Source organism: Rhinolophus sinicus, linkage group LG16, assembly GCF_036562045.2.
Source record: "Rhinolophus sinicus isolate RSC01 linkage group LG16, ASM3656204v1, whole genome shotgun sequence".
Lineage (NCBI taxonomy): Eukaryota > Metazoa > Chordata > Mammalia > Chiroptera > Rhinolophidae > Rhinolophus > Rhinolophus sinicus.
In genome coordinates this window covers 24,290,003-24,312,195 of record NC_133765.1, presented here as the reverse complement: position 1 = coordinate 24,312,195, position 22,193 = coordinate 24,290,003, and the positions used below count along the sequence as shown (strand labels likewise).

The window sequence follows — 22,193 nt, the reverse complement described above, 5'->3', positions numbered from 1 at the left end:
CTGTCTCTGCAGGTTTTGAGCCAGAGCCCTCACTGTCACTGTTACACCAGGGTGATTATTAAGCGTGGCAGAGTGAAGAGCACGCTAGCACCCACTGGAGACTTTCTCTTCCCTGGAACTGCTTGTCTCCATGACTCAGTGCTATTTCACGTCCACCCCTTGGACTGTGTGCCTTTCTAAATGCAATTAAGCAATGAGGGTGTTTGAGGGAGGAGCCAGGGGTGGGGGGTGGGAGTGAGAGGAAGAGTGGGTCCCAGTGGGCGAGGCCCACTTTCTTGCATCGCCATGGCTGGAACTGCCCTGCGGGTGTCAGCGTAACCCGAGTCCAGGGCACCCCTTGCCCCACAGCGGTCCCAGAATCTCCGAGGAGTGAAGAGACTTCATCTATGGGTTCATTGAGCTAAGTAAGACGGGTCCCTGCCAAGGTCAGGCTCTTGGTCGCGTGTAGAGCCCAGAGGGCACCGGCATGGCAGCTGGGAGTCAGGAGGGAGAAGGAGGCTCCCCTGCAGGGCCTCCCATGCTTGTGGGGTGGGCATCAGCATCCTGGCTCCCCAGATCACCCTCATGGAGGCCAATAGTCTGGGGGTTGGTTCCTGCTTCTTCCTGGGGTGTGACCTCTCTGAGCTTCCCTTGGTGCTTCTGTCAGGTTAATTTATTTAGCAAATAATATTCAATGCCTGTTCTAGGCCAGTCTCTGAGCTGATTGCTGCAGAGAGCCCGGCAGCAAGACCCCTTCTCTCTTGGAGTTTATGGGCAGGGAGGGGAGAAAGACATTGCAATGAAGGGAAGAAGAGCAGGATGCTTTGAAGAAAGTCTGGGGGACATACTTTAGCTGAAAGGCCAACTCAGGCTTTTCTGAGTATATCCCACATCTTCTCCTTTTCTTATAAGGACACCAGTCCTTGGATTAGGGCCCATCCTGATCCAGTATGACCTTATTGAGACCTAGTTAATTACATGTGCAAAGACCAAATTAGGTCCATTCCGAGATTCCAGGTGGCCATGAATTTTAGGGGAATACTATTCAACCCACTACACTGAAGAAGGGCCATTAAAACTGATACCTACAGGGTGTGTGTGTGTGTGGGGGGAAGGAAGGTGGGGGAGGGTTGTTCCAGGCAGAGGGAACAGTGCGTGCAAAGGCTTTGCTGTGGGAGCGCAGCAGAGGCCAGTGTGACTGGAGCAGAGTAGGCAAGGGGAGCAGTGTGTGGTTGAGGGAGGAGAGACTGGGGCCCTGGGACACAGATCCATGGAAAGGGCATGGCTTTCATTCTAAGTGCCTCTGGGGGATTCAAGCCGGGGCAGGAGTCTCTTTTGGAAAAAGATCATTCTAACTATAGACTGGGAAGGGGCATGGCAGGGACTAACAGAGCACATGCTTTCAGGTTTACCCCCAAGCACATTTACTTCCCTTGAGTGGTTTAATCTTCAGAACCCTGGCATGCAGGTAGGGCAGTACTAATATCCCCTGAAGAAATGGTGGCCCAGAGAGGGTAAGCAGTTTTTCCGGGATCACACAGCTGGGAGATGAGCACGCTTGCCATTGTCTTCTGTCTTGTGAACACTCAACGCACCTGGAGGTGAAGGGCCTTGAAACCTTGAAGGTCTGTCTTCAAAGACAGCTGAACAGGGAGCATTGACTTTACACCTGACTTTATCCCTATGGGGTTGTTTGCCCAGCCAAGGAAGGTTCAGTTGTGGGGCAGGCATCCAGTAGCTTCAGCAACTCAGTGAGTGTGGAATTCATTGCCTTATATCTTATATGTGTGAGCTGCTGTGATCCTGCCCTTTCTGAACAGAGCTCAGAGGAGAAAGAGCAGTAAACACTGCCCTGTCTACCCAAGAGTCTTTTGGAGGGTTGTGATAAAACCTTGGGCCAAGACCTGGAAGAAAGGGCAAGATAATTACCACGGTTCCAGAACCTTTAACCTGCTGTTTCTCTGACTTTGGGGATACCTATCCACAGGGAAAAGAAGTTTCTTCTTGGGAAATAAATATACCTCTCGATGTAGATGAAACATTCCAAAGTGTGAACAAATCAATGTGTTAAGTCCCCCTGTTGGGACTTAGACCGTAAATTAGGTGCTGTCTCCCAGGACTCAAGGATGCTAATAGCCTCCTAAGAGACCCGCTTATTTGCTGGATCTGAAATTCCCAGTGTAGTGCAAGCTCCTTATTTCCTGCTCTGTCTCTTGTTTCTTTAGTTCCCTCTTTGTCTCCATGCTGAGAGAGGGAGGGAGAGAGAGAGAAAGGGAAAGAATGAGAGGAAGAGGGAGAGGGAGGAATTGCTCTGGAATACTGCCTTTGCGCTGAGGATTTTTCTGTGTTTTGAGAGAATTGTGGGTGCTCCTCAGGGAGAAAGCTGAGCCAGGAACTGCCTCCCCCACCCGGGCTGCTGGGCTGGACTTCTTACCCATTGAGGTGGAGAGATGCTTTGTGTGTGTGTGTGTGTGTGTGTGTGTATTCCGTGGGGGAGGGGTGTGTGTGGAGAATTGGAGTTAAATTTGGTTCTGGTTCTGAGGGCTGGTTTCCTTTCTCTTCTGGTGAAAGGTCCTGTGGAATGAATCACGTCCTCTCTTTAGTTCTGGGCTCACAAAATGAATGTCCAGGCCAGGCTGGTGCAGTTGGAGGGATGCCGCTCTGTGGAGGATTCTGGAGGGATCCTAAGGGATGCCACCTGTGGCATCCCTTTGAGATGTAGATATTCATTCATTCACTGGTTCATGCAGCCTTTGCCAGCCTAGGTGATGCTCAGCCCCCCACAGGGAGTGGGTCTTTGTGTTAATCATCAACCCTTTGTTGTTTGATCGCCTGCCTTGGGCCTGGCCCCCTTCAGGCCCCAGGACTCACTCATGGAAGAGACAGGACAAGGTTCGGCTCCCTAGGGCAGGGGTCAGCCACAAAGGACCCCCTCCCCAGTAAATGTTTTTGGCTTTTTGGAACATATGACACCCATCACAACTGCTGACCTCCTTTTACGACACAAATAGCCAGAGACCATCCATAACCGAGGGGATGTGTTGGTGCCCCCATCACATTTTATGTATGGACACTGAAGTTTGATTTTCACACAAGTTTTATGTGTCATGAAACATTACTCTTTCATTTTTTTTCCTCCCAATGATTTAAAAATGCAGAAGTCATCCTTAACCCACAGGCCAGATTTGGCCCATGGCCCAAAGTTGGTCAACCTCTGTTCCAGACAGATAATAAACTAAGTAAACCAATAAAGAAGATAATTTCAGTCTGTGAAAAGGGTTGTCCAGAGGATAAAATAGGGTGGTGAGACAGGGGCACTCCTGTTTGGTGTTGAGAGGAAGCCTCTTTGAGGAAATGACATTAACGCAGAGAACTGAATGTAGAAGAGGCAGCAGCCCCTCTTTCCACGTAGTGGGAACAGCATGGGCAAGAGTCCTGAGGTAGGAAGTTACTGGTGGTGGAGGAAAGATGGTGGCACGTGCAAGGAGCAGAAAAGTTTACTTGGCTGAAGCATAATAAGTGAAGAGGAGAGAGATGGGTGGTACGGTCCCAGAGATAACGTAAGCCATTCTCAATTTTTATGAAGACTTCCCCTCTCCCAGCCTCAGTTTCGCCATGTGTAAAAGAGGGTGATAATAGCACCTTCCCCCATTAATGGCAGCAGGAGATAACACACAGACGTGTTTAAGGCAGCGTCTGACGCATGGTGGAGGTGGCGGTGATAAATGATGTGGATGATCAGATCATGTTGATATCTTTCTCTTGTGTCACAGGCCTCTCCTCACGTTGTGCCTTCTGCATGGAATATGTCACCTGGTCGGCTGCGGGCTCCCGAACAAACTGAGACAATGTTTTGAGTGTAAGTAGTTCGTGTGGGAGGTGGTCCCAGGAAAGACTGCTTGGGGAATGGGCCAGGGGGAGGAGGGAGCGAAGGAGGCCACTGCTGGGTGTGTTGTAAACAGACTACCTCTGTGGGCAGCAGAGGCTCCGCCCCCCGGGGACCTCCGGGGATGGTGTAGAACATGCACCGAGTTTTCTCTCTGAGCGATGGGGTATTTGAGCAACTGTTGGAGTGTACGCAGCGGCAGATGGGGCGCCGACAGCGCCCGCTGCACTGGGAGTTTGTGCTATCTTCACTTAGCTCAGATGTCTCCCGTGCTGGAACCCTCCCCACGTTCCTCCGGGAGCCACTGGTCCTCCTTTCTCCAGTCTCCTGCCGCCCCCAGGCCAACCCCCCTCCTAGTGCTTTCGGGCGCGATGCTGTAATTCCTCCTGGGTCTGGGTGGGGGCCATGTCTTGTTCACATCTGTATCCTCGTGGCGTGATGCGTAGTGGGCGCTGGGGCAAAACCTGGTAACCGTGAGTTCAGTAAGGGCAATCAGGTGGGACACTCAGAGTCCTGGGGGGAGGGGCAGGAGATGAGTGCTGGGAGGCTGTGTAAAAGTGGCTGTGCCTTCGAGCCCCTCCAGCTCCCAGACCCGTGCTCCTCACCCCGGCACGATCCCTGGCACCATTCTGGGAGCTCTTGGAAAATACCTGTGTCTGGGCTCCACCTGCATCTGGCTATAAATATTGATCCAGTTGTCCTGGCTTGGGATGGTGAAGGCCTCTGTATTCGTTTCCTGAGGCTGCTGTAGCACATTGCCACAAACCAAGGTGTTGGGTCCCTCCAGAGGCTCTAGGGGAGGACCCATGTCTTGCCTTTTCCAGCTTCCAGAGGCTGGCGCATGCCAGGCCCCTTTCCTCCATCTTCAAAGCCAGCTTAGCATCTTCAGGTGTCTCTCTGCTGAGTTTGTCACATTGCCTTTTTTCTTCTTTAGTCAAGTGTCCTTCTGCCTGCCTCTTACAAGGACACGTGATTTCATTTAGGGCCCAGCAGGATCGTCAAGGATGATCCCCCCTTCTCAAGATCCTTAATTTAAGTACATCTGCAAAGACCCCTTTTCCATGTAAGGTAACAGCGATCTCGCGTCCAGCGATTAGGAACTGGATATTTTTGGGAGCCACTGTTCAGCGCCATGCTGTTGGTCCTGAGAACACATCTGCTGAGCCCCCAGCCTGTGCAGGCCCTCCCCGACAGCTCACCCTATAGCCTCCTACAAGGATGGGCTTGTTTTTGCTGCTTTACAAGTGGGGAAAGCGAGGCACAGGGAGGGAGAGTGATTTCTGAAGCCAGGGTTGGATTTGAGCCTCGCAGCCTCTGAACCCTGAGTTGTGTTTGCCTTCACTCTACACTGTCTTGGGAGGTGGGGACGTTCTGCAGCTCCAGGCAGGTGTCCCAGGCTCTCCCTGTCCTGCCAAGCTCCACCTGCAGCTCACAGGACTATAGCATCTCCTGCGCTGGCAGCCCCAGCCCGGGAACTGGGAGTGTGCTTGTTATTTTTAAGGTGTCTCTGTTCTGACCTCCCTCGGTGGGAAGGATTCCCATTTCTGGAAGAAAGTCACTATTTATATTAGTTCTTCTGAAATGGGCTTTGGGGTGATTTAACTCATCTGAGAATGGTCATCGAGCATCAAGCCTGAAGACAGGGAAGGAAAGAGGAAGGGAGACTCTGCACCAGGTACTGCGCTGGGGCCTTCCATGGCCATCTGGGCTGGGCAGCAGCAGCCCCATTTCACAGGCCAGGAAACTGAGGCTGGGGAGGAGGATTTGCAGGACTTGTCCAAGGTCATGCAGCCAGTAAGTGGTGGAGCCGGGATTTGAACCCAGGTCTCTCTGAATGCCTGCACTTTGCATTGGTGTTGAGTTAGCAGGCCCTGCACTCTCGCCGCTTCTGCATGGTGGGTATTTGGAATTGGTCGTTTTTGGAGTCCCTTCGCTTGTCACTGGCTTCGATTTCCCCTGGCCTCATGGGGTGGAGGGGTTCTCACTTTTCTTCTTACCCTCGTACTTAGTCCTTCAGCCAGTCCTGTCACCTGTGCCTAAAGCCACGTCTCTCCTCTCCATCCCGAGTGTCACTTAATGGGTCCAGGTCATCCCTGTCTCCCACTGGGGAGGCGGCAGGGGCTTCCTCACTGGCTCTCGGCCTCCACTCTACCCTCCACAGCGTGGTCTCCAGTGATTGCCTGGAATGAACTTCCAGACGGATCCCAGCCCTGCTAAAACCCTCCAGTAGGAGTGGATCCTTTCTGCAGAAGCTCTGCTCTGCCTGACACAGCTCCCACCTGCCTCCTCAAACTACCTTATCCCTTTCCCCACCTGGCTCTGCCTCCCAGGCCTTCGTTCTGGAACACTCTTTCCCTGGCCGTTTGCATGGCAGGCTCCTCGTCTTCATTTAGGTCTCAGCTCGGGTGTCACCTCCTCAGAGCACCCTTCCGGTCCTGACTCTTATTACATAACCCTGCCTCACTGCCTCCAGAGTCCTGGTTGGCTCAGAAATGATTTTGTCCAGTTGGTATACTGACAGCTCTGCCTTCTAGAGAAGAGACCCCATCAGTTTGTTTTGTGGCTGCATACCCGATGCTTAGAGCAGTGCTGGCACATAGTAGGTGCTTCATTAATGCATATTTGTTGAGTGAATGGTCCTGGTGAGGATACCCAGGTTCAATTGTGGACCTTGCCCCAGGTTTCTGGACGTCCCTGGACACTCACGTCCCCTCTTGGGGCTCAGACTCCTCGCCAATGTAACCAGGGAGCTTGGGATACGTGGTCTTTAAGATGGAAGATTCTGGGCTTCCAGGCCCCAGGAATTCAGGGCTGGTCAGGGCTCTGGGGGGACGCTCTGGCCCAAGGCAAGAGTGTGGGAGGAGAGCAAACCCTGAGCCACAGAAAAGGGAGGGTCCCTGGGTGGGGAAGCAAGTATTTGGGATGAGTTCCCGAGGCTTAGCAAGAGCTCCAGAGCCCCCCTCCCCAGGGCCCCCCGAGAAAACACTCGCTGTTGTCTTAGCTGCAGTGTTAGTGCCAGGAGGGTATGCAGGGTGAACATCGTCCCCCCACTGGGGACCCCTGCCAAATGGGCTTTTGTTTATTTGAGATTTGAACAAAAAAGAAAAAAAAAAGGCCTGTCTTCTTAAAAACACAGCTCCAGAAAACTCATTCGGGTGTGGGGATCTGGACAGAAGATGGCAGGGAACTTTTCTCACTCTTTGTTAAACATTAAAAACAAATCTTAATAGAACATTATAAATGCCACACAGCAGGAAGAAGAAATACCACCCAGGAGCCCAGCACCATTGGACAAATGCTGTGAAAATGTTGGCAGGGGGGTTTTTGTGTTTGGGGCGGGAGGCATTTGTTTTTCCTGTAGATAGATTATGCCGATTCCATTTGTTTCTTTTTGTGGGGGCAAAACTCTGGATGTATGCAGCTTTTCAGTTTTTTTGTTTTTTGTTTTTTGTTTTCACTTCACGTCATACCATTGACAGGTTCTCCCATCATCGGTGTTTATAGACTTCATTTGGGACAAGTGCGTAAAGTTGCCAGTGTAGAATACTGCGGTCTGTTTAACCAATCCCCAGTCCTTGGACATTTAGATTGTTTCACATTTCTGGGTCCATCTCTCCAGCTTTGTGGCCCTGGTGTCCCTTTCCCCTGGGGTGCTGTGCGCTTTCAGCCTCCCTGCCCCCCGCAGAAGGGGCTCCTTTCCTCAGGACCTTTGCAGAGATTGTTCCTGCTGCATGTTCCTCTGTTGTACCTTGTTAATGTGCCCCCTTGACTCTCATCACAGTTTTTTTTGAAACCTTTCTTGGGTTTCTCTTTGAGTTCTGCCCCATCTCCTCTTATTCCAGATTGTGAGCTGCCTGAGAATGGGGTGTTACCTGCCTGCCATTCATTGCTGTAGCCCCAGGGTCCAGCACGAGGTGTCTGGAGGGGTCAGGGGACGGTTAAGTTTCATGAATCATAGATGTTCATTCTTGAGTCGTGAATATGGGGCCTCGGCTTCCTCTATGTTCTAAGTGGCAGAGTAGGGAGGGAATACATTTTTTGATGGGGTGGGAAATAAATATTTATTTTAGTCCCAAAGTATGAGGAGAAGACAAAAATGACCCTCACAGACACATGACAGTACATCCAGTTCCTCCATTGACATATTGCACACACACGGACCCACGTAATGATGGCAGTTACCATGGAGATCCACAAATGTTGTCATCACCATGATACTAATAAGAGCTGCTCTTTATTGAGCCCTTTCTATATGCCAGGCACTGTGCTAGTGCTTTCCATGCCTTTATTCATTTAATCCTCACAGCCAGCCCCTGAGAGATGCTGTTATTATCCCCATTTTACAGATGAGGAAACTGAGGCCTGGACAGACTCACTGACTTTCAGTGGCTGAAGCAGGACATGAACGCAGGCAGGATGGTTCCAGAATACGAACTCTTAACTACAGACCTGTTCCCCCACTCCCGCCTACACCTCTGTGCAAACATCCATTCAGACCCACAGCTGCACTCCTGCTGACAAGCCCCCACACTGCCCCCCATCCTCCTCATGGTTACACCCTGCCTCCTTCTGTCCCCCTTTCACAGCACCAGGACACCCTGCTCCACAGCTACTCTGCAGCCACTCCCCACTGTCACAGGCAGAGCTACCCAGCGAATGTTTATACCTGTGCTTGTCCCCCGACATCCCCCATGCACAGCCGACACCCCCAAATATACACACACATCTTGTACCTGTCCTACCACTTGGAATCCTGTCCCCTGGTCCTGGGCATATTTGTGTACACACACCTGTGCCAACTGTGTGTGCCCACCGGCAGCCATCCTGGGTCATGGTTTTGGGTTTGGGCTGCAGAACCGCCACCTCCAACCTGGCCCCAGCGTGAAAAGGCCACCTCTGGGTGTCAACAGGTGTGGCACAGCAGGCCCGGCCTGCACCCTGGCCTTGCCCTTCCTTGACAGGTAGAGTCCTGGGGCCTGTGGTCCCGGCCTTGCGGCTGCAGTTTCAAGACTGCTGGCCTCAGACTCCAGCGGTAGCCCGCATGCCCGGGCTTGCTTCCTCGTCTGTGGGAGGGGGTCGGGGCTGGTGGGTGGGCCAGGCACTGTTCTCAACTGGGGAAACTGAGGCTCAGGATGCCCAGCCTCCCCTTGTTCTCTCCACCGTACCACCTTGCAGCAGGACCTGGCCCAGGCAGCACCTGTCACTCAGGCCTGCTTTGGGGACCCACCCTCCATAATTTTAGGATTGTCCCTTCTCTTCATTCCTGCCCTTGAGCAGAGTGACTCAGCCCTTTGACCTCTGGAATTTGACAAGACAAATGATCTTGGATAAGGCAGTTAATCTCCTTAAGCCTCAGTTTCCTCCTCTCTCAAAGTGGGAAAAACAATAGTACCTGCAGTGACAGGGTAATTGTGAAGAATCAAGGAAATAATCTCTGTCCAGAGTTTATTGTAGAGCCGGCGACACCATTAGAAAGCTTTGTGTTTGGGGTTGTTATTTCCGTCAGTGTGGGAGGTCAGACCTAGGTTTGCCCTGTCCACTCTTCTCTGCTCCTATTGCCACCGGTCCCCTCCTTCGCACGGCCACCTCACACCAGCATTTTCAGACGTGGGTCTGGTGGACCCCTCCCCATCCTCTACAGAAAGGACAGGACGTGATTCATGCCTCTGTGCTGGGGGACTCCGCCCTGGACATAAGTGACCACACCTACTGCTAATCTCCTGAGAGGCTGTCTGTGGGGTTTAGGGATGTGGCCACTGGGGGTCGGGGTAGGGGCTGGGACCCTGCCGGAGCTGACAATGTTCCACAAAGAGCTGGATTTCTTAAGGGTTCCAGGAGACAAGAGTCTTAAATCTGCAGGGTTCAGTGGTGGCTGTAGGCCCTGGACTTTTAGTGGGGAACGGGGTCTCAGATTGAGGCAACACACTTACTATGTGCTCGTAAACGCTTGTCTTTGTGATTACTGACTTGTATATGCATCGTATGTCTTCCCTGCTACATCCCCTGCTGGCCCTGTAGGAGTCTAGTACAAATCCAGTCAATCGGTAAACAGTGCCAAGTGCTTTTAAGTGGACTGTGTGTTTTTAGCAAATCTCTTGGCTGTTTTTGAAGGTAGATAGGATTATTAACCCATTTAACAGGTGAGACAGTGGAGGCTGAGGAAGATTAAGGAACTTGCATACACTCACTCATAAAGACAGAATTTGAATTCGAGTCTGAGCGCTGCGAGCCGCTACCCACAGCTCTCTTCCAACTCAGATGCCCACTTGCCAGGTGCGATCTCAAAGCATCTTTTTGTGCCTCTCCTTCCATCTGCCTTGAAGCCAGCAGTTCTCACCTGGACGCACAGGATGGAGGATGCTGACATGTGAGACGCCCTCCCCTGGGACTGGGGGACTCAGCGAGGCTCCTGGCAGACGGGTGGTAACTCCACCCTCTCCCACTCAGGAAAGCAGATCGTAATGCAAGGGAGGCAGGGGGAGGACAGTGACTCTGGGAGAGCCCCAAATACACTCTCATAGGTGGCCTCAGAACCCCACAAGATCTGCCCATCGCCCCCTCTCCAGACTCAGCCCATGCCACTTTCCTGCATTCCACTCCAGCCACGCTAGCAGAAATTTCTGGTTCTTCAATGCCCTGAGCTCTTTTCTAACTCTGGACCTCATGGTCGTCCTGTCGCTGACTCCCTTTGATCACTCAGGTCATGCAGCTGCATTTCACCTCCTTCAGGAAGCCTTCCTTGATCACCCAATCCGTGGGGCCCAGCCATGATTCACATCACAAACCAGTTCCCTTCACCTCCCTTGCCACACGCCACCATCTTTGCCCCAGATGTTGCCTGATCCGTTTCTACTTGCCTGTCTTTTCTACTCCCCAACTCTAAATTCTGTGTCAACAGGGACCCCAGCGTCTGAGGTTATCAGCATCTGCCCATCACCAACACATAGTGGCTCAATAAATCTTTTGAATAAATTGGTCAAAGAGCAACTGAAAAAAAGTCAGCCGGTGCAAATGTCGGACCCTCCCATCGGCTTGTAGTGAGTGTTGCGGACCCATTTCCCAGTGGCGTGTGTCTCACCATTGTGTCGTGACGCTCTAGGGGAGAATGGGTGTTCTGAGCAAGTCCATCTCTTATGAGTCAGTGATTCTAGGAAGGAGGGATGTCTTAGGTGGGGCTCCCCCAGAAGCACAGCCTGAGACAGTGGTGTGAGAACAAGTGGTGTATCTGGGTGACGATGTACCCTTAGGGAATGCTGATGAGCAGGGAACCTCTGGGAGTAGCTGGGGCGTAAGTGTGCTGGGAACCTCGGGGAGACGAGGACACGCCTCTAAATTGTCCCACGAGCAGTAGAAAGTTGTCCACCTGTGCCGAGAGGGTTTGGGTGAGGCTCTGACGGTGTTCGCTGAAACGGGGCAGGCTCTTTCTCTGGTGGCTGACAGGTGGCCAGCTCTGGGGAGGACTTACTGCCTCCAACAGGCAGAGGGCGACGGTGGCTCAGATGAACTGGAGCTCAGAGGCTGTGACCAGGGAGGGGTGACCTGTTCCTGCTTTTGCCTGGGATCTGGGGCTGTTTGCACAAAATTGCCTCCTTGGGCATAAAAGGATCTTTGGAACCAGAAGGGTTATTTTCTTGGCTGAATCTTCTGAGGAGGAATTTTTATAATAAGCAGAGCTCCTATATACTGAGTGCCTGCTGTATACACTTTCCGGGCGTCTTTGGTTCCTTGTGTTGTTTGGGATGCCAGACGTAGCCTGCCCCTCCTCCCGTTTGGTTCCTTTTTCCTGCACACGTGCAGAAGCTGACCAGTCTGACTCCACAGGCTCCCACCTCATCCCAGTCTCTCTAAATGATTAATAATAATACCGTGGATGAAAACAGGAATTGATGCGTGTGGCAACTTCGCGTATATAAAATCTGTAGTCCTCACAAAAGCACATGACTACATACCCTCATAGATGAAGAAGCCGAGGGTCAGAGAGGTGGAGTGACTTGCCTAAGGTCACACAGCTGGTAGAGGGCTAGATGGGATTGGGCGCCCTGCTGGTTGACTCTGGATGTCTGCGCTCTGCAAGGTCACACAGAGGGACACAGGGCCAGGAGACAGGGGCGGGGGGTTAGGGGGGGTGCTGGCCACCAGTCCTGTACACTATCCCCCAAACACTGCATCCTCTGAGCTCTTAATAACTGGTGATTACACTGGGCAAAATTAGGGTCTGGGCGCGCTGAGCGCAGGGGGTGTTTATCTGAATTGAGGAGATTGTACAGTGTTTTCTGTAACCTGGCCGGGGAAGTTGCCTTCAGGGGAGGGGCTTAAAATGACTCATGGGAACTGACCCCTGTCTGCCTAGGTGGCTATTCTGAGAGCTGATGAGTGGGCAGATGTCTCCGTGGAGGGCGGTCTCCGGTCTCAGAGGGACGTTTTAGAGCTTCAGTGCTGGTGACTGAAAAGCAAGAATATTTTGGTGGGGTCCTTCTGTGCATCTTTCAGAGATAAAAGTAAAAGGATTTCGGAGCAGAGGGTAAACACTTCCCTAGCACTACATAGACTTATGGGCAATATCTCACCTTAGGGGTGGGCTCCTGGCTTCCCTGGAGTTCATCACTATCATTGTCATTCGTTTGAGACTCACATTCCGGAGGCAGTACATCCCCCTCGTGTCCAGGCGAGTAGTCAAGAGCTTTGGGTTCTGTCCTGTCTCAGGTTGGGTTCCCCAGAACCAGATTTTGAGTAGGCGTTCTGTGGAAGTGATTGATTGGGGTATGCTCTTAGGAGTGGGGGAGTGAGGGAAGCAGGAGGGGAGAGGGGAGGGGATGTGGTCTCAACTGAGTTTAGCTTCAGCCAGAGCCCAAGGTGGAAGAGGCAGCTCTGGAGCCACAGAATAAATCCTGCCTGAGTCAAGTGTAAACAGCCGTTTGTGTCCCATATAAGTCAGTCCTTGGTTATGGGTGCCCTGGTTTGTAGGGGGTTTGCATGGAGGGGTGGGGGTCTTGAGCTAGACTGTTGGAGGACAGCTCTCCTGGAAAAGGGTGTACCTGTGAACTGTTAGCAGACAAACATCATAGCAGCTGGGGGAAGGGTCTGGGAAGGCTTCCTGGAGGAAGAGACATCTAATCATGGCACCTTTGCTGCATTAGCACACATGGGTACTGACAGCACTCAGGAAAAAGAGAAGGCGATTGGCAGGTCTCTTTCCCATCCGAGGGTGGAATTTGTACAGATCCTGACTCCCTCCATGTTACAGCGAACTGAGAGCTCCAGAATGCGGGGAGCCAGGAGAAAAGGGGGGCAGGATTTGGCAAGAGATGCGGTCCTGGGGGTGGGCAGGAGTGCATCATGGGGGGCTCTGTGAGGCTGAGCAGTGTGGCTTTATTTCATAACCACCTGGAGGCCCCTGGAAATTTTAGGTCTTTGTTTTCTTAGGTATGGCTTACGTGTAGTTAAGTACACAAGCCTCAAGTGTAAAGTAGATCCATGTTTGCATACATACACAGTGTGTAACCACCACCCATATCGAGATACAGAAGATGTCTAGAGCCCCGAAAGCTTCCTTGTTGCTTTCCTAGCCAGTAATCCCCAAATTGACCTGCTCTACCTTCTATCACCATAGAGGAGTTTTGCCAGTTTCCTGAACTTTGTATAAGCGCAGTTTTACAGGACGTACTTGTTTGGGTCCTCCTTGTTTTGCTCACCATAATGTCTGTGATATTTAGCCATGTTTCTGTGTGTCACAGTACTTTGGGTTTTTTTTTGGTATTTTTTTTTTCATTGCTGTCTTATATTCCATCGTATGAATATGCCACAATTTATCTTGTCTACTTGTTGATGGGCAGTTAGGTGGTTCCCAGGCTTTGGCTATTACGAACGAAGCTGCAATGTACACGTCTCCTGTGGATCCAAGTACTCATTTCTGTTGGGTAAATATTCAACAGTAGAATTGCTGGGTCGTGGCTGAGCTGTAAGTCAGCTTCAGTAGGTTCTGCCAAACAGCTTTCCGAAGCGTTTGTGCCAATTTAAAACTAGTTCCACTTCCGCTTCCTTGTAAGCTCTTGCAAATGTCAGTCTTTATAATTTTGGCCGTTATGGTAGATGTGGGGTAGTTAGTTACTCATTGTCATCTTAATGTGTGTTTCCCTGACGACCAGTGAAGTCGAGCATCTTTTCATGTGTTTATTGATCCTCTGGAGATTTTTTTCTCTGTGTGTGTGTGTATACGCATGTGCACATATATGTGTATATGTAAGATTATTTTACATGTTATAAATTATATTTATAAACATACCAATAAAATACTATATATTATATAATTTATGTGCATAATACTTTATCCCAGTCCATGTGTTGACTTTTCATTCTCTTCATGGTGTCTTCTGATGAACAGAAGTTTTTCTTCATTTTATTTAAGATCATTTTATCCCATGTTTTCTTCTAGAAGCTTTATTGTTTTACTTCACTGAAAGGTTTTTGTGTAGGGGATGAAACGTTTAGTTGGCCTTTTGGAAACGTCGTGCCTGCTTCAGTGTAGGGGAGGCCAGGAAAGAGGCTGGTGGGGTCCTCTAGGCAAGAGAGGGTGGTGGTCTGGACTGGGGAAAAGAAGATGGGCCCCAGAATGGAGAGAAGTGGGGGCTAGCGAGAGAGATGGAAGAGGCAGATTGAACCGGGTTAGATATGGAGCAGGATCTCTTAGAATCCTTAAGGCACTCTCTATTTTAAAAAGTGCTAACCCATGAGTCCCTGGACTAGACCATCTTGCCAAGCCTGTCTGGCCTTTCTCCTGAGCTGGGCAGGCACGAGTGGCTGATAGCTTTCAGATGATGTTTGCTGTGTGGTTGTGTTGGCAGCTAATACAGGATTCCTGTGGCTGGGAGAACCTGTATTTATAGAACCCTTGGGCAAAAGCAATCTTTATTTTGTATAAATAAGTATATATTTATATAAATAAATATATGTTATAAGTATATACAAAGTATTATGTTATATAAATATACAAAATATATAATATATAAATACATATAATGCATATGTATATATATATTTTTATTTATATATATATATATATAAACACATATATGTATGTATGTGTGTGTTGCATTATGAATGAGGAACTCCAGGTTCTAGTTGTCATTCTCACTGGCTTGTGTCCCGCCTATGGGTTAGGAAACACGTTCTCTCTGACACAGATACACCTGGGATCTCCTCTTTCCCCGTGTCCTGCCCTAAAAACCAGGCAGGCTCATCTCATTTGTGGACTCAGCATTTGTCATGGAGGTGCCATGGTTTAATGATGCAAGAAGAAAATCACTTTGGGTTTTTTCCCAACACCTAGGGAGAGCTTGACTGTCACCGTGACCTGAGAGGGGTGGGGGCTGCTCCTGGTTACCATTGGTAACCGGTTCCTAGGAAGAGGCAGAGACACTGAGCACCCCCAAGTGCTTTCAGTCAGGCTCCCCCAGCAGGGGGCCCTGAGGCTAGGATGTGAGCATGAAGGGTTCCTTGGGGAGGTGACCCCAGGAAGCATGTTGGGCAAGTGTGCAGGTGAGACGGGAAGGCAGGGAGCTAATACAGGGCGAATTATCCAGCAGGTGCAGAACGCCACCTCAGCGTTTTCCCCCAGGGAGGGAGGGAGCTGGGGTATTGATACTCCTGTTCCCAGCAGTCAGTCTTTGGTGGAGAGCTGCCCTCAGGGCATTGACCCGCTGGCATTTTCGGCCCGTGTGGCATGCTGGCGGAGTGTGCTCCCCCAGCCAGAAACCAAGCCTGCAGCCGGAGAATCGCAGGTATCCTCATGAGGCAGCCTTCTGCATCTAGGGGTGAGGAATGAGGATGCAGGGCAGGACACTGAAAGTGTCTCCGGCACCCGCCTTGAGAAAGGCTTGGATGCTATGCCTTGCACATTATATTCAGAAATTCAGTCTGTTTCACTTTGTGCTTTCACTTAGCATTTTTAAACTTTCATTTATTGCAGACACATTCATTTTATTAGAAAGCAGCACAGCAAAGGCATCAAGAGGGTGGGCTTCATGATCTTGGTGTCGCTGAGCCTCAGTTTTCTCATCTGTCAAATGGGGGTAAAATATTCGCTGCCTCAAAAGTTGCTGGGAGAAATGAGTTTTTGCCTTTGAAATGTTTCACCTGAAACCAGTTATACATTCAATAAATAGGAACTACTTTTGTTGTTATTGTTGTATAAAATTTAGAAATTATAACTCAGCGAAAAGATTAAAATCACCTATAGTCTCATCTTTACATACTTAAGAGTTAACCTCTGTGAACATTTCCTGTATATTCTTCTAATGCTTTCTCTAAGTATCTATATATTCATATTTATATACCCATCCGTGTGCATCTATATAAAATAAAAAATGGGATCTTAATGGTCCATTTTGCATCTAAATGTTTTAAATTTTAACACTTATTTATGTGGCTAGGTAATAAAATACTTTCGCAAGAGTCAGAATGGAAAGTTACCAAAGTGTAGACAGTGAGAAATCTCCTTCTCATCTCTATCCCCCATCCACCCATTTCCCCGCCCCCAAGAAATGAATTTTAAACTTATTTTTAATGGTATCCTCCCCGAAACACTTTGTAACTGCCTTTAGCTAACAGTGTAAAAGATTTGATTGTACCCTTTATATATCACTCAGCGAATCCTATGAGAATTCCTTATAAGTGGCGAAGATTACGTTAGAAATTGAACCGTGTTGCCCCAACATACTTATCACAGAATTCTGGCCCCTGTAGAAGGAGATTTTTGTCAGTGCCCTATATGCCAGTCAATAGTGACGATGGATTTGGGGGCCGAGGGGGCAAGGGTTGATCACTTGGACATGTGGCACTCCTCAGTCTAAACCACGAATTCTCTGTGCCCTGAATGAGTGGCTTCATTTCCTGGAGGCTCCTTTAAGTGGAACCTTTCATTAACCAAAGCCTCTCTTCTACCTGCCCCGTGGTTAAGGCAGAGGGACGAGGAGGTCAAAATAAACTCTTCTTAGCGGTGCTATCGGTAGGTCATGACTCCTTAACAATGGTTGAGTAATTTGTGGTTCAGTTAAATCAAGTTGGGACAGGGGTCGGGGCAGCCAGCTCTGTGGCCTGTGCCTTCCCATGTTGACAAAGCTGAGAATGGAGTTAGAAGATCCGGGGATCGAGTGCCATTTGCCCCTTCCCACCCATGTGACTGTCTCTCCGAGCCTCAGTTTACATGTCTGTATATTCAGATTGTACAGTGCTGTCCCGTAGAACTTTCTGCGCTGTCCAGTAAGGTATCTAGCCTCATGAGCCAGTTGACTCCTGAAAACGGGGCTAGTGCGACTGAGACACTGAATTTTAATTTCAATTTCATTTTAATGAATTGACATTTAGATTGTAGGAGCTACATGGGAAATGCAGTCCCAGGACCTATCTTGCAGTATTTGATGCTAATAAATGTTCAAAAGAGTGGGACAGGAGAATGGGGGATTGAGGCCTTTGGTGGCTATGGGGGGGACACCATCCAAAGAACTTCATAGAGGCCTGAGCTTTGGGGTTATTCAGGCAGCCATTCAGCTTCATGCTGCCTCCTTCACGAAGCCCTCCCGTTCCTTTCTCCCCAGCCAAGTTGAGCTCTGTATGCATTTCCTTTTGCTGCAGTAACAAGGGCCCACAATTTAATGGTGGCACCATAGAAGTTTATCTCCTTACAGTTCTAGAGGTCAGAAGTCTAATAAGGGTTGTCAGGGGTGCGTTCCTTCCGGAAGCACTAGGAGAAAACCCATTTCCTGGCCTTTTCCAGCTTCTCGAGGCTGCCTGCATCCCTTGGCTATGTCCCTGCCTCACTCAGGTTTCTGGTGCTTTCATCTCATTTTCTCTCTCTGACTGACCCTCTTGCTTCCCTCTTATAAAGATCTTGGTGATGATACTGGGCCCATGTGGATAATCCAGGATAATCTTCCCATCTCAAGAGCCTTCACTCCATCACTTCTGTAAAGGCCTTTTGCTGGTAAGGTAACAGTTACAGGTTTGGGGGGTTCGGACCTGGACATCTTTGGGGGGCATTATCCTGTCTACTATAAACTCTTTCTCCCAGGAGCCTCTGTCTCACCTCACTGCTGTGGTCACCATCTGTGGCCACGTCTGCAGCCATGTCTGTCTCCCCGCGACTACACTGTGCTTCAAGAATAAGCACGTTCTACCCTAAAACTTGCCTGAAAACCCTCTCAGAGCTTGGCTGGCCCTGTGCCAGACAGTGGGGATAAATGACAAAGTGGCAAAGCCCGTATACTCAGGAGACAGCCTGAGTGGAAGCCCAGGTCTGCTAACTTACTAAGCAATTAGCCTCAGCAAATCTCTTTGCCCTTTGAAACCTCTGTTTACCTACCTATAAAATGGGAATAATACTAGTAGTATTAAAATCAACTCCAGGAGGGCATTCGTTGAACAGATTAAAAGAAATGAATTTTTACAATTTCTTTAAAAAAAATTAATCTCTTCAGTGAATTAAATTAAATTGATCTAATTAATTAAATGAGCCCTTGGCACAGTGCCTAGCACATAGGTAGCAGCTAATAACATAGCAACTGTTGACACTGGGAGGATGGAGAGTGAGGCCGCCTGGTTTCAAGTCCTGCCTCCACCCTTTGGGGAAATTGTCTTCATCCATCAAGTGTGTCTAATCCTATGACCCACCTCAGAGGGTGGATTAAATGGGGAAATCCATTTAATATGCCATTTGGCACAAAATCAGTTCTCAGGTAGTGATTTGATGATGGTAATTATTAATACCAGGCTTTCCCAGGGCCCAGCACTTAATAGGTCAGAGGACAAAGCAATTGAATAAACGTGGAATGGCTCACTGGGGTCTCTTTTTGGTAGTTGGGCCAAGTATATTTCCTCAGCAGGGGCCTGGGTTTTGTGCCAAAGTGGGGCCTGTCTATCGTGCCCTGAGGCTGGAAGCGCCAGGCCCTGACAGGTTTATGGGGGTGCTAGGAAGCTGGTCCAGGAGGAACTGGTTGCTTGAAGCTGTTATCTTCCTGGGAAAACCTGGAGAGACCATGTCAGCTGTCACTGCAGGTCGATTGTCATGGATGGGGTGCAAATAAATGGGAATGGCTGGTGGGGGGTGGGGTGGGTGCTGTGCTGCAGCCAGGGGTGGACCTGCGATTGTTTACATCTCTGGGACACAGGTTCAGTCTCGACCATCATCTAGGCTTTTCTTGTACCCTGGTTTGGGGGATGCTGTTTGGTGTTTGCAGTCATTGGCACTTCCCCCCAATTTTCATCAAGGCTTAGGTAGATGACAGGCTGGTATTGGATCTTAGGCCAGCCTTGCAAACAGTGTCCACTTAACCAGTTGCCCTTTCTTCCTTCCCCTCTTCCCAGCTATGAAACTGGAGTACAATTTGAGAGTGGGCAAAAGTAGACTCCCTGAATCACTGTCTCTCCCGAATTCCTTCATCAGAGAGGTATTCCTTTAGGTCCCCTCACCCCCACACATCCCACCAACTCACAAACCCCTCCTTTAGGCTTCATGTTCTTTTTGTTTCTTCGCTTATTTAGCATGCATTTGCAGAAACCTACTATGTGCCAAGTCTACTGGTAGGTGTTTCACATACACCATCTCCTTTAATCCTCAGAATCCTTTGAGGTAGGTATCACTGAACTTAATTTACCCATAAAGAAACCGAACGTTCAGAGGTGAAGTGTCTTGTCAAAGGCACTATGTTCATTATGTTTACCTAGAAGACATGTGTCCACTAATCAACTTACCCCAAACTCCCAGTGTCCAATCAGAATGCTTTTGCCTTCATGTAACAAGCCTTATCTAACAATGGCTTAAACAGTATATTATTATTTTTTACATCACAACAACAACAATCCAGAGGAGAGCAGTTTAAAGTTAACGCAGTGGCTCAGCTATGTCATTGAGCTCTTTTCCATGCCACTGTCCTTAAAGTAGCCCTTGTCATCTCATGGTCCCAAGATGGTTGCCGTGGCTCCAGGCATCACATCTTTGTTCCAGGCAGAAAGAAGGGGAGGGAGCACCACACGCTGTATCTGTTTTATCAGCAAAGGAAAAGCCTGCCTAGAAGTCTTCCAGCCATTTCTCCTTCTGTCTCTGGTCAGAGCTGGATCACATGGCCCCTCCTAGCTGCAAAGGAGTCTAGGAAGGCTCATCACTGGCTTGTTAGCCTTAAGAAGGGAAGCTGCCAGAGAGCCTGCATCAGCAGTTTTTGACTCCGATGCCATATTCTTTCACTTTACTGGTGATTTCTTAGCTTGTGGCCAAGTCCACATAACCTCTGTACTATTATTTTATATTTAAACTTCACTGTTTCGAAAGTTAAATAACTTTTTAAAATAACCTTTATGAAAATCTCTATTGTAAATAGTAAGCCAGTGTCACTTGTCTTAAATTTAAAACAAAAAAAGTAAAATTAAATGCAATGAAAATTAAATTATATTTTAAAACCTGCTAAAGCTGATGGTCTGGGCTTGAGGTTGTTTCCTCATTATTAAATTGGGAGATTAGCAGATAATGGAGATGTAGGTGTTAAAGTCATAGTGGCACCAAGTAGAGATGGTCTCAGGGACTTCATGATAATCAGAAAGGAAATAGCTTTCACAGAATATCATTCACAAGCTTAACACTGTGCCTGGACATCAAAGCATCCTGAGTGTTACCTAAAACCATCTTGTGTCCCACACGGGCTGCCTCTCTCCTCTGGGGAATCCAGCACTCTCGCATTCTGCCTTCTCTGTGCCAGGCATCAAGTAGGTTCTGGGAAGGGGAGTCCAGACTGGAGGGGTCTGTTCCCTGGGTGGGCTGGGGAGGAAGGTTGTACATCTTGCAAGGGAGAGAACCTCAGGCTTATCTCTGATACAAGGCATGATGATCAGGTAAATTGCCAAGGAAGGTTGGAAGTCACTTTGGCCTGGGAAATCAGCATAGGCTTCCTGGAAGAGGTATCCCTTGACATGCCCTAAAAGGATGGGTGGGATTTGGGCTAATGGAAATTGTGCTATGCGTAAAGGGCTCTCCACGGAGAAAGAATAAGTGAAAAAGACATTCAAATCATGGGGCACATTCAGTAATCTGAGAGTGTAGGCAGGGCCTGCTGTGTAGACTGAGGTTAGTGAGTTTTTGCTGGGGGGTAGAGGTGGTGGGGGAGGTATTGACTTTCCCCCTGGGCAATGGACCGTGGCAACGACATGATCAGACCTTCCCAGAATTTGAGCTTTGCGTGTTAAGGCAGCTCTTGGGCCAAAATAAGCGAATTCCTACAGAAATCTATTTGTACTTGGAAGGAATGAATTTTCTTTTTTTTCCTGAAGTGCAATATACACTGCGCAGTCTCCCTACAAAGAGGGTGCGTTGTGCTCCCGTTCTTTTCTAAGTCCAGCATTGTGCTGTGTGTTGTGTTGAATTGAGCTTTGAGGTTGAGTTTCCTCTCCTGTGAACAGGAGTTCCGGGGCCGGGTCTTCCTTCCTGCTCCCTTGTTCTGCGCCAGGCCGGACATGGCCTCTGGGCCTGGCTCACACTTGGAGCTGTTCTAACTGCCCTTTGCCAACCTTACAGTCAAGTTGGTGATGATTCTGCCATAAACAAGAACCACTAAAGCTTCCAGTGAGGGCACGGCAGCCAGGGTCCCTGGTTTATGGCTCATTAGACATCTTTATTGGGTGTGCTCCAGGGGAGAGGTTGAGAACCCTGACCTTTGAAGCTTTGAATTAAATCAGCAAGGGGATGTAGTTCCCTTCTGTGTGAAGGTCCATTCTGCATATAGCAAAAGCTCTAAAAAAGGTGTATACCCTTCGAACCAGGCAGCCCACTTCCAGGCAAACTTTATCCTGGGAAATTAATTGCATGTGGATGTTCATTATAGGTATTTTTTTTTTTTTTTTTAAGATTTTATTGGGGAAGGGGAACAGGACTTTATTGGGGAACAGTGTGTACTTCCAGGACTTTTTCCAAGTCAAGTTGTTGTCTTTTCCATCTTAGTTGTAGAGGGCACAGCTCAGCTCCAGGTCCAGTTGCTGTTGTTAGTTGCAGGGGGCGGAGCCCACCATCCCTTGCGGGAGTTGAACTGGCAACCTTGTGGTTGAGAGCCCACCGGCCCATGTGGGAATCGAACCAACAGCCTTTGGCGTTAGGAGCACAGAGCTCCAACTGCCTGAGCCACCGGCCCGGCCCCTCATTATAGGTTTTAATGGTCAATGATCAGGGAGACACCTAACAATCCAGTAGTGGGGAATGGATTACCTAATGGTGAGATCGCCATGTAATAGAATATACAAAAGTTTTAGAAACTCCTGTATAGGGTGTGCAGCTCTGGATGTGAAAGATGTTCAT

General features: G+C 49.2%; 1 protein-coding gene across 3 annotated transcripts in view; it reads left to right on the top strand.

Annotated features, from left to right (window-relative positions):
* Positions 1-22,193, top strand: part of KIAA1671 (KIAA1671 ortholog) — a 185,616-nt gene that overhangs the window by 20,292 nt on the left and 143,131 nt on the right. The window contains exons 2-3 of one of the 3 annotated variants that reach the window (XM_074321516.1): positions 3,753-3,838; positions 17,748-17,843. The exons of 1 other annotated variant lie outside the window; for it this stretch is intronic. The gene's annotated coding sequence lies outside the window, so the exon portion shown is untranslated. The remainder of the gene's footprint in view (positions 1-3,752; positions 3,839-17,747; positions 17,844-22,193) is intronic. One more of the 3 variants, XM_074321515.1, reaches the window with a different exon arrangement.